Below are 14,107 nucleotides of genomic sequence, written 5' to 3'. Positions count from 1 at the left end.
GTTCAGATCAGCTGCATTCACTGAGGAAGCTCAGCTACAACCTGAGGCCACAGAATACTCAAAACGAATAATGACACTCAGGATTCACCCCCTACATGCTCTGTAAACTCTGGAACTGTATGGTAGAAACACAGATAAGCTATCTGGCTGCTGGGAGTTTTATTAGAAGCATCCATCTAACAGGATAATCCCAAGAGCAAGCAGCTCTCTCCGGGGTCAGAAGCCACAGCTATGCTCAGCCCATACAGAAGAACCACAGGTTTTCTCCACAACAGCTTCCTGTAAAAGTCACACATTTGTCAATACAAAAATCTGCTGGATATTGGAAACAGAGAATGTGGAGAGAGTATGAAAAGGAACATAATTTAAAACAAATAACACAGTGACTACCACCAAGTGTACTATTGGCTTTTATAAACAGTTGAGAGAAATCCACTGGAGTTTTCCTGTTTAAAAGAAGCTGCAACATAATTTTGAGATTGTAATCCCAGTGCCACATATTTTAGGAATGTGAGAAGAGACATTGCCTCTATTTTGGCACAGATCACATGTGAGCTTACTGAAAACCCAAACTCAATCACAGAAATGGACCAGAGTAAATACAAAGGGAAAATGACAAATAACTTAAGCCTGAATATTATTTGAGGGCAACCAGTGATAAGAAAATGGGAAGTGAGGGACAGATACCCAATTAATAAAAGGTCTTCTTGAAATTCTGTGAGTTGTACAACAGAATTGTTTCAGAGGAGTATTAGAAACAAAGCAGAAGCCAGTTTGAAACAGCAAGTGACGTTGTTGTCTTGCCTGCTTTACTTTCACTGAGCAAAAGAGCAAAGAGTAAACAAAAAGTTCAGGGAGAACATGCAAAGGTTAGTTCAAAATCCTTTCAGCTTTAAAATTTCAGCAACAGATTGGCCTGAAGTTTTAACTCTCTCTGTGTCTCTCTGAGTGGTGCAAAATTCTGTCTCTATTTCCACCAGTGCTTTGTGGGTTGTTCTGACACTTTGCTCAGCATGCGCTTGCCTTTCTAACAAGCCAGGGCAGCCAGAGGATGCACTCCTTGGTAATATTATAAGAGCAGAAAACCACTCCAGAAACACGTGGCAGGGATGAGTAAGCAAAGCCTTCCTGGTTGTTGATCTATGATAGACTCAGCAACTCCAGCAGAGGAAATATTTATCTTAGAAGAGTGCACAGCTTCCGTTAGGTTTTCACTGCAGCACTAAAACCTGGTGCTGAAAGCTTTCATGATCAGATGATTTTATTTCTTTCTTCCTTTGAGTCACAGTACTGCCTTTTGCTGTGTGCTGTACCTGCTTAAGCAAACAACCAGTGCTATTTGGTGAATTTCGGGAGCCAGACAGGAAATTTCTTGCAACGGTGCAGTGACAGAGCAAAACATGCACCTCCACTGCACGTTAGCAACACAGATAAATAGCAGAGCAGATTGGCCGGGTCACAGGTAGGAGACCTCCCCTCCTCCAATAAAAGCTGCCTTCCGAGGCTGGGTCTCTGGAATCCTAACAGTGCTGTTAGGCCAAGAGCAGAGATCCTCATGCCTGTGGTATTTGCTCAGAGGGCATGACCACTTTGGGCAAGTCTTTCATGTGAGTCAGCTTTAGCTGATCCATGGGAAAATTCCTCTGTGTTGTTAGGCAGGGTTTGCTCAAAGTTTCAAAGGATAATCCGACTGAAAGGAAAATACATCTAAATTTTAGCATATTTTGGTCAGGTCTTTGACTAAACATGGTGCAAAGCAAAGGATGCTCAGTTTTTTTGCAGGCCACTTTTAAAAAGGAAAGGCCTCTATAAGGAACATGCAGAAATACTCCACCCTATCTCTGGATTCTACGTCATCTCTGACCACACCAAACATCATATGTGCACATACCGATGAAATAGATTCAGGTCAAAAGTGCAAGTTCTGATAATGATGCCTGAAGAAAGTAAAGGGTTAATCCTGCAAACATTTGTTTGTTTGGTTACCCTGTGTCTTGTCAGCTTCTTCAGTCACTCAAGAAAGGGCAGCAGGGTCAGGGCAAAAGCAGGACAGAGCATCTTCCAGTCCCCTTCTGCATCTCTGCGAGAGAAGCATCGAGAAACTTGGATGTTCATTCAGAACTGAACAGGGGCACTGGAAATCTTTGTGTCATTTTGTTGCCACATGGCTGTGACAGTCAGGCCGCTGTCAGTTGAATCTGTTGCCAATAATGTGCAGCATTAATGAGATGGCAGAATGCAGATGGCAGAATTCCAAAGCCTTTCTGTACCTGAAGCGATTCTGCAGTAAAGGCGGGAAGAGACTTTTTGCATGGGCATGGAGTGACAGGACAAGGTGTAATGGCTTCACACTGACAGGGAGCAGGTTTAGATTGGATATTAGGAAGAAATTCTTCCCTGTGAGGGTGGTGAGGCCTCAGTCTACCTTTCCACAGGTTGCCCAGAGAAGCTGTGGCTGCCCTATACCTGGAAGTGTCCAAGGCCAGGCTGGATGGGGCTCTGAGCAACCTGGGATAGTGGAAGGTGTCCCTGCCCATGGCAGGGGGTTGGAACTGGGTGATCTTTAAGATCACTTCCGATCCATGATTCTGTGATTCCATAACACAAACACACACCTTGCTCATCCTTGGTGTCCTACAGCCATGTAAACAAATGACAGCCCCTGTAGGATGGTGGAGATGTCTTGGGCTTTCAGAAACATGCTGCACTGTACCTGCAACCTGGCTGAATTCTCCTCGGGTTCAGGTATTGTTTCCCTAAAAAGCCAGTTTCCATGAAAACTTGTCCAAAGACAAGTTCAGTGACTAGAAGGGTTTCTTATGTTGGCCAGCAAGAAATACTGCTCTTTTGGCACAAACAACTTGAGGACACTTGTAGGGAATGACGAGCTTGCAAACTGGATGCATGGACACAGTAGTTTAGTCTCAGAGCCCTGGCTAATGTAAATTCTCGTAGCCTTTTGCCTTCATTGGATGAAACTGTTGTTCTACACCAGCTGAGAAGGGCAATATAGTGCATTGTAATCACTCAGCCATCAGTAGTGTCAAGAAAGAAGTTGCTAATCACACTTTTGGTTTTTTCCAGTGTAAGTTGCCAGTCCTTTTTTTATGAAGATAACCTTCAAAATGCCTTCAACCTCACTGCTGCTGAAAGTCTGTCAAGGTGATCTCTGAGAGAAATCAGATTAGTCACTGCTCTTGCCTTTACTCAGAGCAGGCTGTGAATCTTCAGAAAGTATAAACACAAGATACATAGCCTGAATCACAGTCCAGCCCTAACATCCTCATGAAGTGAAGGATCTGGGTGCTGCTCTGAAGATGTGTCACAGGTGAGGTGAACCCTATGAGGAGATTTCTGGTGGCCTGCAAATGCAGAGAGAGTAGAGATCCCACTAGATGTCCCTCTGCCCCTTTATGCTCTTGCAGAGCTTTGGCATTATGCCTGTGCTCAGGTGCTGGACCTGGAAAATGGGATGGTTAGATCCCTGTTACACGGAGCTTAAGGAAGAAGCGATGCGTAAAACACCTGGGAGATGCTTGGATACTGCAGCAATGGAATTCATGAACATTCCTGAATGTGCCCAACATCTGATGACTGCTCATGCAAATAACTAGACATTACTCAATTCTGCCACATTTTTTACTCACAAGAGTCTTGCAGAGAAGGAGAAGGAGCATCTGGTCCTGTAGAGGACGTCCTGATGGGCACTGAAACCCTCCATATGATTCATCCCTTCTGGGGATACAAGCTGACTAAAAGGGCTTCAGTGACTGCTGATATTTTCACCATTTAACAAAGGTTTTATGAAAATGTGTTTCAGCTTCTTGGCTGTTCAGGAAGAATTTGTTGTGGCTACAATTTGCATATTTGGTGTCCCCACAGATGTTTGCAAAGACATTGTGTGTGTGTGTGTGTGTGTGTGTGTGTGTGTGTGTGTGTGTGTGTGTTACTTGCTGCAACATGAAGAACTTGAAAAGTAAATACAGTGAGAAATATCAGTACATAACATTCCTCAACACAAGTCACTGGAAAATTGTTTTGAGGTTGTGTGTCATGTACACAGAGGTTTCCACAAGTGTTCTCTAAAAACTCAATTGAAAGTCCTTGTTTTACAAAGGCTCCTGCACAACCAGTCTCAGGTCCCATGTACTCAGAGTTGCATGAGGCCAATCAGTGATATTTATTATATAAATAATAATAATAACAGCGATATTGATTATTATCAACACTGATGTTTATTTCAGTACTGAATTTTAGAAGATGACTGAATCAGTCCCAAAGTGCACAGGCATTGAAACCCCATTGAAAATGCTGACAATTAGACACTTAGCCACTCTAAAGAGTTGGGGGTTTGGATATTGTATCAGGTGGAAGAGGGCACAATATTCACATTCACAAATAGTAAATGACAAATGGCAGCTGACATGGTTTTACCCTAGAATTGGGAATAAATTAATTTGCAAACCAGCAAGGGCAAAACCTCTAAACTAATAAATGATATTTGAATCAGATAAAGTTACACAACCAAGGTGAGGGAAGGGATTCTGCCCCTCTGCCCAGCTCTGCTGAGCCCCCCTAGCAGGGCTGCCTCCAGTCCTGGGCCCAGCACAGGAAGGACAGGGAGCTGCTGCAGCCAGGCCAGAGCAGGGACACCAAGGGCATCAGAGGGATGGAGCAGCTCTGCTGGGAGGAAAGGCTGAGGGAACAATTGGAGAGGGAGGGAATTCTGCCTGGAGAAGGTTTTGGGGTGACCTCATTGTGCCTGAAGGGAACCTACTGGAAAAATGGAGAGAGGCTTTTGGCAAGGGCCTGGAGTGACAGGACAAGGGACAATGGCTCCAAAGTGACAGAGAGGAGGCTTAGGTGGGATATGAGGAAGAAATTCTTTCCTGTGAGTGTGATGAGGCCCTTTCATAAGTTGCCTGGAAAGCAACCATCTTTTCAATGTGATGCAGGCAAGATGTTTCTGTGGTAATCATTGCTTACTTAATTAATTACTGAAGGGACCCATCTCTTCCTGGCAGTTTTGAATCACCTGTTGTGCTTTCAATATCTGTTGAAAAATATTTGGAAATGACCATAGTGTCATTATGGAAACACAATAACTTGGCTACTAATACTGCAAACAAAGCTGTGTTACATGTACTGTTCAGCTGGAGAAGAGCAGACTGAGATCAGAGCTCACAGCAGTTCTGCAGCTTCCTCATGAGGGGAAGAAGAGGGACAGGCCCTGATCTCTGCTCTGTGTGACCAGGGACAGGACCTGAGGGAATGGCCCTGAATTGTGTCAGGGGATGGTTAGGGTGGATATCAGGAAAAGGTTCTTTCCCCAGAGGGTGCTGGGGCACTGAACAGGGTCCCCAGGGAATGGCCATGGCCCCAAAGCTGCCAGAGCTCCAGGAGCATTTGGACAGTGCTCTCAGAAATGCACAGGGTGGGACTGTTGGGGTGTCCTCAGCAGGGCCAGGAGTTGGACTGGATGATCCTGGTGTGTCCTTGCCAATTCAGAATATTCTTTGATTCTATGATGCCATTTTTCATCACTGATACTTGTAAAAATTTCTGTGTGACATTGTCAGCCTCAGAAACTCATAGTAGTGCACAAATTCAGGTAATCCAAGCCCCCTCACAAGTGTACTCAGTGAAATTAAAGCTAATGAGTGTTTATAGGTACATGCTTACAAGTACTTTTGATAGCAGGGCTAAGAATAATTTGCATATGAGATAGAATTCAGTACTCAAGTTTAGGCCTGTAGAGCACATGACTTCTGCCTTTAGTTTTGAAAGCAGAGATTGCTTTCTGGGGTACTGGGATTATTTGCACAGAGGGTTTTTGAAACTAAAAAAGCCACCTGTCTGCCAAGACCCAGCTTCTTTTTGAAACACTGTTTGCACACAGAACTGCCCAAGGGCTTTGCTATGAGGCAGAGCCTTGGGTTCCTGGGCCCAGCAGTAGTGAAAATGAGACCTGGGAGGCAGGGCAGGTAGCTGGCAGGGCAGGGAATCACAGGGTACAGAAAAGGGCACCATCCCAGCACCTCTGAAGGAGGCAGAGGAGAAAGAAGCAATAGTATCAGGTGTCTCCATTGCTGAAGAGCTGTAGACAAGAGTCCTGAGCTTGCCGTGCTGCTCTTGGCATAGCTTTCTGTTCCTCAAAAACTCCACAGAACAGCTGTATCCAGCCATCAAAGTGCCCAATTACAGAGCACTGTGCCTTCTGCAAGGTTCCTGACCTCACAAAAGTATGTCTTTGCAAACAGAGGCCATTCCACCTGAGCAGAAGAACATACAGGAGAAGACAAGCTTCTGGCACTAGCAACGAGCTTTCTGGAAATCTGGAACATTTTTCTTTCCCCCGTGCTTTTTACTTAGGTCACAGCTTGGGCTTTTCTAGCAATGGCTGGGAGCCAAATTCCCTAAAACTGCTAGAAAGGCAGTTCTCATACTATTTACAGCATAACTGGAAGCCAGAATTAGCAGCTATCTCATGAGTAAGCTCATTCTCATGAGATTTCTGGTCCAACTTTGCACAATGGGGGAGACAGAAGTGTTATGGCAGGACCATCTTAAGCTCCGTACAAATATTACACGCCCAGACTGGTGCACTGTGCTTTAAACTGAAGTATTTTAATCAAAGGTGTGCCAGCTCCACAGAAACAGAAGAAGGGAGTTCCCTAATGACACGTTTATCTCATATCCTGGCAGGGAGAGCTTTTCAAGTCCTCTGGTGTGTGTGCTGCACGCAGATGGGGCCAGGAAGCAAGATGTTTACTGGCTGGTTTTGATGGGGCTGTCCTTTTTCAGGAGCTAGGAGATGTGTTTTAGATTTCTCCCACTTTTCCCCAAACAGACCTTCTCCTTTCTCGAGATGAATTGTTGACTATGAGGAAAAAGAAGACACATCCCAGAAAGGTCAGGCTCTTGGATTCTGAGGATCATTCTGGTTTGGACTCAGAGCTGACACGAGCTGGGGTGAGAAGCTTCAGGATAGGGGCATTTGCTGCATGTCTCCTACTGTAAAAACTCCAGTGCCAAGGGAACTTCAACCAAGCAACGCACCTGGAGTGTTCAGGTACACTAGGAATGACTATTTCAGAGCCTCAGGATGCCTCATATTGCACCTGAGGAGCAAATTAACATATTTTATAGGTTTGGACCAACGTGCTCGCCCCTCTTCTAGTTTCTGGATTTGCAGATTGGTGTCTACATTTAGTTTCAATTTACTGCCAAGTAGAAAAAGTTAAAACCACACAGTTATTCTGAATGAACTCCCCATCAAAATTATCACTTCCTTTACCCTGAAAACACAAGGTAAACATCAATTCATAGGAACATCTTCTTGCTAAACAGCTATTTATTTGATGATTCAATAACACTTTAGGTTCTCATGTCAAACTTTAAAGCAATTAGAAATGATGATTTATGAAATAAAGTGGTATGGAAACCACATGTCAAGAGACACAGGGAGCTTCATGGGCCTTCCTCAACAGCAGCAGCAGGACTTTATTTCAGCATGTTTAGACTTTATACTTAGTTTTTAAATTTGGCTCAGTGAAGAGTCCTTTTCTTTTACTGTTTCTGTTAGAAAGGAAGAACTGTTCCTATGCATACTAGAGGCAAGGCCAAAATTCTTTTTTTAATATATATTTAAGAGCAGGATCAAACCACTATTTATTTATACACCAATTAAGAAGTTCCATCCTTCCAGCTGGGAAAATGCTGTCAGACCAAATTTGTTACGTACTGTACATTTTATTTTTGGAGCAGAGAGCTAACAGTAAATTGAGAGGTTTTTTTTTTTTTCCCAGCAGAAAAGATATAGTGAATGTTTTGAGGCATTCCTGGAATTAGATCAAGTTTTGAACTGGAGGCAAAAATCAGTGGCTCACATAATGAAAAACAATTAAAAAAAAAAATCCTGTGTAATTATATTAGTTGGACTAATATTAACAGCAATTATTGTCACTGTTATTTATTGTTCAATGCCTATTGCAGTTGGCATTTGGAAATCAATTCCCTAGAAGCTGTGACTGCCCCATCCCTGGAAGTGTCCAAGGCCAGGCTGGATGTGGCTCTGAGCAACCTGGGACAGTAGCAGGTGTCCCTGCCCATGGTAGGGGGTTGGAACTTGATGATCCTTAAAGGTCCCTTCCAACCAAAACCACTCCATGATTCCACGGTATCTGTGGTTTCAGGAAAATTGCTGTAATTTTTCAGCAAATTCTCATTCACTGTTTCCAGAACATCAACCCCACTTCTCCATCTTGATCATGCTTGGTCTTCACAGCAAACAGCACAGTGAACTTTTTATGGAAAAGCTTTTCTGCTTCAGGGTAAATTCTACCCAAATCCTGCAGAACAGTTCTGTGAAGTGGCTAGAATGAACATTTGTGATTTGCTTTAGAAACCTAACTGCAGAATTTACATTCCTCAGGGAACAGGGACATTAGCTCTGATGACATTTTTCCAGTAAACTGGCTGGAAGTTCAAATATGTGCAGCAAAATATTTATGTTGATCACTGAGATATGTGTATGGATCACAAAAGCAACACAAATAAATTTTAAATAGGGCGATGAGATAATTTCCAGGGCTACTCAGGAAACAAGGATTCCACTCCACACCTAAGAAAAAATTGACACCACTGAGAAAAATATTACTCAACAAAAGCTGAAATTTCATGAGTTTACATGATCACCACTTGCAAGTCAATTGAATGAAGGTTAATCAATTAAATTATTTATCTCAGTTATCCTACTAGATGTAACACTCAAATCATGTTTTTTAATCACATTCTGGAAGAAGTTTTCTTCATCTGAAACAGCTGTCTCTCTCAGCAGGTCACTTGAGGCTCAGAACATGAAGAGAAGGATAGCTCAAGAAATTATTCTTACAGGCTATTTTCTGCAATAATGCAGAATCATACAGAAAACATAATTTTTCTTTGGAAAAAAAAAAAAAAAAGCAAAGTTATTTAATTTTCTAGTACGCGCATATAGAAAAACCCCAAACAACCAAAAGACCCATAGAAATGGTCAAAACAGCTTGATCTAGAAACTCCACAAACTTTTTGTGCCCTGGGATCAATGCAGCATCCAAAAGGATTTGTCATTTGGCATCCCATGGTTTGGGAGTACCTAATTTATGACCAAGTGATCAGAGGGAGGAATGCCTAAAGGTTTTTATAACATCTATAATAAGCCCATGTAAACACACTCCTCTGATTGTGATTTCATTCACCTTGATACATTGGGCCATCATATAAAGAACTTGATGTAGTAAAATTCTGAGGAACTCCCAAATTACTGGCTGGGACCTGTTAGAACTGGTGGAACTTGACAAAAATAAGAACACCTTTCGTTTTCCTCAGGTACTGATGCTGAGAGGGCAAAACTTTTAGCCAAGGACAGGCAGCAAGACTCATCAGATCATCCTGTGCTCCATCAAAAACAACTCCTGCAGGAAGATTTGTGTGTATTACATTGTGCTAGTAGCAGATTAGTAAAAAGAAGGCAATACACCTGAAAATGTCTGTATTATTGAATATTTTGCATCTTGGTTAGTTGTTGTTATTCCCATAGCAAAAACAGCTCATTCTGTCTTTTTCATTCAAGAAGGATTTTTTTTATGCAAAAGCTTCTTACAAAATTATATGTTTGGGATACGAAACTTCTCACTTTTTCCCAGACTAAGATGGGAAAATATCCTTCCCAGAAAAAACAAAACAAAACATAAGTGCTTTGACAAGCTGTATCTGAAATCAACATGTTTTAACAGATCATAATTTTTAATATCAGCAGACCCAAAAGATGCTTGCAACAATCAGGATGAAATAACAGTGTAATGCAAGTTTATAACAGCAGACTTTTTTCCTTTTTTAAATCTCCACAAGTTGCTTGTTTTGGCATCTTAGAAAGGCCTTATGGCACACATATCCTAGCTGCTGCTGCTTTTTTTCAAAATATTAAATTTCTTTTGTAGGACGCATGAGCTGCTGGTGTGAGGGGAAAGGTGAGCAGGTCTGTTTGGGTTCTGTCCATGTCACTTGGTCTCTTAAGTTCTGGTCAGTTTTGGATGTTATCTTGTTTTGTCAGTGCCAGACATCTCTGTTTTTCAGTTTGATTGAAATTAACCCGTGTGGTCTTTAATCTACCAAATACCCCAACACCAAATAGTGCTGGACTCCAGGGACAATGAAAAGCCCAAAATGCTCAAAAACTTGCTTGTTAACTTCTCCCAAAGCTGAGCACTGCTCTGAGCGGAGTTTGGCTCTGCTGCTTTGCTGGGAGAGACAAGAATGTGTAGTTTGTGATCTGATACCTCATAAAGAAGCAGCACAGGAGTTCATTAAATATCCCAGCCTCTAATGTGTTGAATGGGCACCGAGGCTGCTCATTCCCTGCCATCTGTTCCGTGAGGAGTTCAGAGCACTATGGAGTTCTTCTTTCAGCCTGACAGATCCAAAGACACTTTTATCTGGGAAAAAAAGTGCCCTCAAGGGGGAAATGGTAAGAGATAAACCTTCTGCTAAGACTGTGCTTGCTGGCATTGTGGCCATCATTCAGGAGCACTGAAGAGAAGTGGGATTAGAGCAAAAACTGCTGACGTGTGTTTGAATGAGATCTATGCAAGACTCTTGCTCAAGTAGTTCCCTAAATCTGCATCTATTCCAGGTGCATGCCATGATTGGTCTCCACAGGGGGTAGGGATGAGCCAAAGGGAAGCAGATCACAGAGTCTGCTTTTGGCATCCCTGCATTTTGGTTGCACAGCCATACATGAGCATGACCTTAGTCTGCCATATGGATGGAGCAGCCTTGTGAGGTAGACTTTTCACAGCCTGGGTGGGCAAATGGAGCACCAGGAAAGAATGCCAGCGTAGGAAGCCAAGGGCTTGCTCAGCCCAGAGTATCTACAGGGGTGGCTGCTTCCAATCATAAAGCCTTGGTCTGAGAGGATAAACTGGGCAAGCAAAGCATTGCTGAAGCTGCCTGGGAGATAGAATGGGTTCCTTGTGTCCATTCCACCATTTCCAGTGAAGGGCTGTGGGAGCAGCAGAACAGTGTTGCCTCTGCACCCATCCAGCTGCTTGCTTGACCGCAGTGCACACCCCTGGGGTTCAGTTGCCTGCGCCCCAGCCTAGCCCAGCTGTGGTGCAGCTGTGTGACCTTGGATCTGACTGCTGGGAAGGAGCTGGGAAAAGCCTCACTGGGAGACTCTCCTCTTCCCTTTGGAGCCACCCTTAAGGCCCTCAGCGTTGATGCTTGCATGAGCTACAAAGCAGCTGTACCTGTGTCTGGCCATGCACCTCACTGATCCACATCAGGGTCCTGCCTCATTTCTCCAAATTTTCCTGGCCATCACTGATCAGATGGCTGCTCCTGCTTACTGGCACTCAGGTCCTGTGACACTTTGGCATTCAGGTGCTGCAGGGCTGCACCCTGGTTGGTGAGACACGACCCTGCCCATCCTGTTGGTTCTCAGATTATCTTCCCATGGGAAGCATCATTCAACTCCCAGCCATAGCTGCCTGCTCCATCACACCAGTCAGTCGTAGGCATTCAGGAGAGGAAATAGCTAAGCCATGGCTATTTATCACTAGTTTAATTCAACTGAATTTAGGGACCTGCTTCTGATGCTTGGTAACCAGAAGAGAATCACTGTGCATTCATTGAGGGTGGGAAAGGCTTGTGCATTTGTTTTTGCTGTCAGGAAAATATTGCCCCCTGTAATCTCCAGAGATGTGTCTTGCTTATCTTCACATGACTGAGAAACTGGAAAGTTCATCATTTCCTAGAAAGACTATCATACAACCTAAAAAATTCTTAGCATTAGGAAATGCTAAGAAAGAAAGAAAGCATCTTCTGGGAGGAAAAACTTTTAATCAGAAGCCTGTGAATTGAGCCACTGACCAAATAGCAGATTCTGTGCTTAGCTGGGAAATATTTTTTGCCTTTGAAAGCCATGGACCACTGGAAGTGGGACCCACAAAAATCCCAGAAAAACCAACCAACCAACCAACCAACCAACCAACCATGTTCCAGGGACCAGCTTTCCCAGAGCCAAAAGCACAAGGACCACCAAAAGCCAAAGTAACCAGAACATCTGAGTTGACATATCTGCATATTCCCATCCAATGGAAAACTCCCATGGCTCCTGAGCAGCTTGGAGATCCCCATGGATCTACCTGTTGCCTCACAGCTTGTTGCAATTACAGTGAAGCTGCCAGGCAAGATTCCATTTATGTCTACAGAGACAGTTTGCTGTTTATAGAGAACTATCTTCATGCAGTTCATGGTGACCTGATCTCCAATTAATTTTTTCTGTGGTTTGATCTGTATAAAAGGTCACTATAATATAAAAAGATAAAGTTCCATGTGTATGGAAAATCATGCTATGAAAAGCTGGCATCCATAAAGGAGACAGAGGAGTCCTGTAACTTTATTTGAATAAAGGGAGAGAGTCCACTGGGGCACACACCAGTGGGGTTTTCTCTTGGGTTTTGGAGGGCGCAGCCTCCTTTTATCCTGAACTTCCAGCTGCATGTTGCCCTCCTCCTTTCCCCACTGGCTGAGGTACTAGGAAGGTACAGCCTTTCCAAACTGCCTGCTACATACCCACCTTTGAACCCATCCTTTTACCCGAAGTTCAGAAACTCAGGCTTGTGTGGTCCCATTGGTCTGCTTCAGGAGTCAAACTGTCCAGTTCTGTAACAAACCTGTGGCTTGAAGTTGGTAGACACATTAGGACCCATTTCAAAGACGCTAATCTTCACCCATGGAATTGTTTGTTAAAACATTACCACACCTTTCCTTTCACATGCAACCACTTGTTTTCTTTTTTCAATGACCATCCCAACCTGACATGGTTGTCCTCTAATATCCTTCCCCTTTTAAGGCTATAGATTTATTACCTCCTACTGGCACAGTATTTTTTAAGCAGTATTTCTGGGAGAATCAGAGAGAAAGACGTATTTTAAAGGCAGTGGAGTGCCTGCCTGGAAACCCCTTTCCCAATCCCAATCCAAGTGTGGGTGGGTATGTTTCTTTAAGGCTGGTTATGTGTTCATGTAACAAGGCAAGTGCATACGTGAAACGAGCTTCTGCTGAAGCTTTAAGTCTGCAGGGAATTTTCTAATGATCGTTTTTAGTTAATAGGCACAAGTTGTTAGCCCGAGCTGGGAAAGCCTTTTTTTGTGTGAGCCAATTCCACCCCCTCTTTTTTTTTCTTTTTTTTTTTTTTTTTGTCATGGATTTAGTTCCCACAGCTAATGCACCTAATAATGAGACTGGGCAAGCGAATGCCAGCGTAATGATATGGAGCTTGTTTGGCCCTGACAAAGAACACAGAGCGGCTGGATGCCCTAAACGACAGTCCAAGGGCTCTTATTCATCCCAAAGGATCTCTCTCCTTGCGTGCCACCGAATGCCACAGAAGGCAAGGCCGCACCTCAGGGCGGGCGAGGTGTCCGGCAGGCGCCACAATGCCCCCCACAGTGCCCCCTGAGCCCCCGGCGCAGGGCCTGTCACTAAATGGGGTGTGAAACAGAAACAGTCAAGGGTTAAGCCCTTGGCTGAATCTTTTAATTGCTGTTTCCTAACACACATACGCACCAGCCAGTTAGAGAGAGGGAAAACATCCTTTAAAACTTACCAGACAGGTTACAAGGACCTCGCTCAGGCTCAGCTCCCCCAGCTCCGGTGGACAGCAGGGGGTGGTGGTCTGTCTTTTTAACCGGCATTTTCCCCTCAGCGGTTTTCCTCTGCCCTTCCCCTCCTCTTGCAAGCTAAGTTAATAAACACCTAGCAGCTTACTCCGTGGCGTCTGTGTGCAAACAGCTCCCACTGAGCCAGTGAAAACTGTCCCTGCAGGAATTCCATTAGAGCCTTTTCCACCTTGGCCTCCCAGAGCACTGCACAAAGGAAGGTGGTGTTCCTGCATTCAGTCCATGGGACGGAGCAGGTCAGCACAGATCCCTTCCCATCGTTCGTGTCCCGCCAGTTCAGTCACTCTGAGTCTCCATTTCTGTGGCTTGGCACCGGTTTTCCACTTGTCACAGCCCACCAAATCCTCCTCAAGTCAGGGAACTCCGAGCGTGAGAAGAGCAGG

General features: G+C 44.1%; 1 long non-coding RNA gene across 1 annotated transcript; it reads right to left on the bottom strand.

The window, feature by feature from the left end:
* Positions 1-7,897: 7,897 nt before the first annotated feature.
* Positions 7,898-13,770, bottom strand: LOC131573896 (uncharacterized). The gene is made up of 3 exons (XR_009276290.1): positions 13,652-13,770; positions 12,620-12,722; positions 7,898-8,623 (listed from the first exon to the last, which is right to left on the bottom strand). It is a non-coding gene; the product is annotated as an uncharacterized LOC131573896 (long non-coding RNA).
* Between the last annotated feature and the right edge of the window lie 337 nt (positions 13,771-14,107).

This window comes from Poecile atricapillus, chromosome Z (assembly GCF_030490865.1).
Source record: "Poecile atricapillus isolate bPoeAtr1 chromosome Z, bPoeAtr1.hap1, whole genome shotgun sequence".
Taxonomy (NCBI): Eukaryota; Metazoa; Chordata; class Aves; order Passeriformes; family Paridae; genus Poecile; species Poecile atricapillus.
Note: the sequence above shows the minus strand (reverse complement) of the source record. Positions and strands in the feature narration are given on the sequence as shown.